This window comes from Nannospalax galili, unplaced genomic scaffold (assembly GCF_000622305.1).
Source record: "Nannospalax galili isolate Female #2095 unplaced genomic scaffold, S.galili_v1.0 scaffold398, whole genome shotgun sequence".
Taxonomy (NCBI): domain Eukaryota; kingdom Metazoa; phylum Chordata; class Mammalia; order Rodentia; family Spalacidae; genus Nannospalax; species Nannospalax galili.
The window spans coordinates 912908-917632 of NW_008341813.1; positions in this window are offsets into that span (position 1 = coordinate 912908).

Below are 4725 nucleotides of genomic sequence, written 5' to 3' on the forward strand. Positions count from 1 at the left end.
TCAAGTTCAGAAAGTAACCAACTGTCACTAGTAATAATCAGATATATAGGGATTAGAAATACATGTGCAAACATCTTAATGTCAATTGCATTAAAAATGAATTTTTCTGTATGAAACTGTGTGTTTTGACAACGCAGTGGAGATCTTTTTTAAACGTTGGAACCTCATTTAATTTTATGTCTTATAGGGTTTATACTGAGTACAATATTGTATAACTGTAATAATTCAACTGTAAACCTAAAAATTTACAGCCAATTTTGAAAAAAATGCATCTTAGCTCAGAAAATTGTTTTCGAATATGTCGATGCTGTTGTAATGAAATGCTTCTTCTAAGTATGTGGTTATTAAATAATTAACTGGGAAAAATATTTTATTTACTATTTTTATTTGTATGAGTGTACTACCTGCATGTACGTAAGTACACCTGTGTTGTGCAATGCACATGGAGGTCAAAAGAGGGCACTATATTTCCCTGGAACTGGAGTTATGGACAGTTGTTATCCACCATGTTTCTGCTGGGAATCGAACCCGAGTCCTCTGCAAGAGCAGCCAGTGCTTTTAACTGCTGAGCCATCTCTCCAGGCCCTAATTCACTCATTCCTGTTAGGCATCTGGTCTGCCACTGTACTAAGCACGTGATGTGATTTCACTTTATCAAATATATATTACTCAGTTCCTGTTGTTTGAATGCCTTTGTCACCTCCATGTACTAGAAGTTTAACACCCAATAAGGCAGAGCTGGAAGGTGGGTATTTGGACATAGTGTTGATATAAAAAGAGAGGAAACACCTCTCTCTTTTTCTCTCTCTTCCTTGCCATGTGAAGAAGTGACCCTCCTCATGAGACACCAAGACTACCAACACTGATCTTGGACTTTCTGGCCTCTGGATCTGTGAGAAATAAATTTCTGTTCTCTTTAAATTGTCAATGTCAGGGAGTTTGTTACAGCTGAACAAATGGACTGAGACAGTCATATTTTATTAATGAAGAAACCATTATGCCTCTTAGCCAAACCACACTGGTAGCAAGTGGGGGAGCCCTAATTTAAACCCTGGCTACCTGACTCCAGGGTGTGCTCTGAACTCTATGAAGAGCCATGTTGGTAAATATTTAACAGCTTCTCTCTTCAGGGAGAAAGCCCTGATTTGTAATGTTTGTTGACTTCTGTGGTGTAACTATTCCTATCACAGCTAATCAAGAAATGAAATGTCAGCAAGCAGCATAAGAAGAGACATGCTTAATGGACTTCTACATGGCTTTCCCACTACATAGATGTACAGAAATTCTGAGCACAAGCAATAGTTAATTGCAGTAAAATAAGTAGGAAGTGATGATTTTTGAGTATTCCTCAGCTTTAATAAAAAAAGGATTTAAGTTTGTGGTTTAACTTGTTTTGTTTTCTAACCTGAGTCTCACTATTTTGCCCATGCTGGCTTCAAACTCATGATCTTCCTGCCTTAGCCTCCTACATACTGGGATTATGGGCATGAGCCACCTTGCCCACATAGTTTAATTTTTAATAATGGCTGGCTGGCTTTTAACAATCGGCTCTCAGAGTCCCTGAAAACTTGGCAATCAGTTCTCATGAGCCAGTATGGAGCTACAAAATCCCCTGATTTCTAACTACGTGACTGTAAAGAACAAGGAATTTTTTTTTTTAAGTACTGAAGAACTGGATGTGGGACCTGGCACATGCTAAGCAAGCACTCTACCGCTGAGTTATACACAGCCAGCCCCAGGACAAGAGTTTGTCTGCAGTTTTTCACTGCTGTATCTTCAGCACATAGAATGATGCCTAAAATACTCTTACATAAATATTGAATCCTGTGATTTCTACTTCTAATTATACATGAAATCTTAACATTTCCCTCTGCCTCCTTAATAGGGCAAACACCATCTTTTCTCGTCTGCCCCTGAAATAGCTTTCCCGTTCCTGCTCCACTACCCCTCTGAGTTTTCTTAACCACAGTGACCTCCAAAAGCACACCCGATGTTACCTGCTCCTGCCTAAAACTCTTATTCTTGAAAATAAAAATCCATTTCACCAGATGTGGTGGCACACACCTTTAGTCCCACCGCTCAGGAGGCATAGGCAGGTGGATCTCCATGAGTTCAAGGTCAGCCTGGTCTACATAGTGAGTTCCAGGCCAGCTGAGGCTAGAGGAAGACCCTATCTCAGAAAAAAAAAAATTTCAAGTCTATGATCTCAGCCCTTTTCTCCTTTTAAAATATCCTCCTTAAAACAAAGATATGACTGACCATGTTTTTTTTTTTTTTCTTTAACAGTATATCTCACATACCCACATTTTTTTTGAGACAAAGTCTGGCTGAGCAGCTCTGACTGGCCTGGTATTCACAGTGTAGCCCAGACTGGTCCTAAATTTAAGGCAATCCACCTGCTTGCTGCCTCAGCCTCCCATGTGCAGAGAATCCAGGCTTGTACCACCACACCCAGCTGCAAATCTGCATTTGTAAAGTGCACACAGGAGACTATACCTTCAGGGTCATTTCTATAGGTTGTTAAAGGGTGCACATAGTTTTAGTATAGGTTTTAGCAAAACTTTATGTAACTTTTCCCTGATGATGGACATTTACATTTCTCTGGGATCTTTTTTCTATTAGAAAAAAACCTGTGCTAAACATTGCTGCACACACTGTGCATTTGCTCAAATGTTCCTCAGTCTCTAGAACTGAAAGACAATCAAGGACTTTAAGGTAGAGAGGCAGTCTAGAGACCTTAATCACTTTCTTTTCCGTTCTCTTCTCTTCCTGCCCCACTGGGCAGTTGGCAGCTCATTTCATCAGCCATCTCACACATCCTATTGCTTTAGCTTTTCAGTGCTTTGCAGTTAACTCTGAATGGAATCCAAACTTTGTTCTAATTAAATAATTCAGCTCAGCTCTAACTTTTCAAATTGATTCCTCTCCTCTCTCTAACCATGCTCCTTCCAAAGAAACTCTGGCCTCCTTCAGACTCTCAAACACACCAAGACCTCCTCTCTCAGGACCTTTGGAAATCCCTACTTCCACTGCCGAACACAGCTAATTACAAACTCTACTCCTACATGTGCGGATTAAAGAGGCTTTTTCTATCCACCCTGTTTTAACATGCTGTCCTTGCACTTCTTTCCCCTCACAGTGAACTTAAGTTGTCATTACACGTTAGTTCTTTGTCACAAACATGTCTTGTTTCCCACTAAACTATAAGCCCCATACAGACAGGGGCCATCTTTGTCTCTATCCCCAGGGCCCATTGCTCTAACAGTCCTGAGTAGTTAAGTCCCCAGGACATACTTCTTTAATGAATGAATGAACCTGTAGGTCACATATGACCATCTAGCTAATCACTGGACAGCCCTCCAAACAAGCACGATCTGGGCTCATACAAAACCATAAAACAACTTTCTGACCTGTCACCACAACAGCTTTCTAGTGATGCCCCAAATCTGTGATGAACATTTAAGCCATCCTAGCTAATCACTGGACAGCCCTCTGTGAACAAGCAGGACCTGGGCTCATACAGAACCACAAAACAACTTTCTGACCTGTCACAACGGCTTCCTAGTGATGCCCCAAACCTGTGGTGAACATTTAAGCCATCCTAACTGAATCAAGGCATGGTCTCCAGACAAGTAACCAATTATACCCACCTGGGCCCCAGATGTGAACTAGAAACACCCAGTGTGGATGGCTCTAGGAGGAACTAGGCCTCACTTTGCAACACCTATTGCATGGCTTAGGAAAACTGCCAAATCTAGAAATCAGCTCTAGCCATACTCTCCAGCTGGCAGAGGAACCATTTGGAGCTTCCCTCCCAAGAAAGGGCATCCTTCCCATCATTTTATCCTCTGCTTTCTTTGGGCACTCTAAGAGACTGAAGGATAGTAACTTTGAGCTTCCATTCTGCATCACTGTTGGAACTGCTCAAAATGGAGGAAAGGAACAGACCATCAGCCAAGCACTATTAGGACAGACTCCACTGAAGCTAAGCACACTGCCTCTGCTGATCAGGGTATAAACTGAGTTAATTCTGCTCAGGATCTGAGCCACATGAGCAGGCCCTTTAAGAATACTGCCCTACAGCCTTCAGGAAATCTGTCTCTCCCCTGCCTACCAGGTTTCAACCAATTGGGAAAGGCCCAGAGAGGTAAGTATAACTAAGGCCCCTTGACCTCTGCAAAGACTTCCTAACATTCTACAGGTCTATAGTCCCTCCTATCCTAGGCCCAGGAATTATGTTATACAGGACAATGTCTCTCCCAAAGCCTCCCAAGGCCACCTTTCCCAGATCCATCATTTCTCAAATCTTGAGTACTTTCTCTGCCAGGGGCACTATGTGCAAGGGGCACAGGATGAGGAGGATGCCACCATTTACCGTTAGAATGACAGCTACAGATTCAAGTCTACTCTTCAGTCAGCAATGTGACCTACTTCTCTGAGCTTCAGTCCGTTGTAGGGGGAGAGAAATCATAGTTCTACCTCCAAGGTCACAGAATGCTGAACACTGGTTTTAACAGTCTCTGGGATTAGCAGTCCCACTTTGTGAGAGTCTAGGCCCCAGGAATAGAGTGTGAAAACCCTCATTCCATTGTGGGGAAAGGGGAACAACCTTAGACAGAACAATGGAAAGAGTTAGGAGTTCAGGGCTTTGGGATTGAGCTCTGCCATTGAGCAAGAGTCTCTTGCATCCAGGTCCTACTTGGACTAGCCTCAAGGATTGTTTTC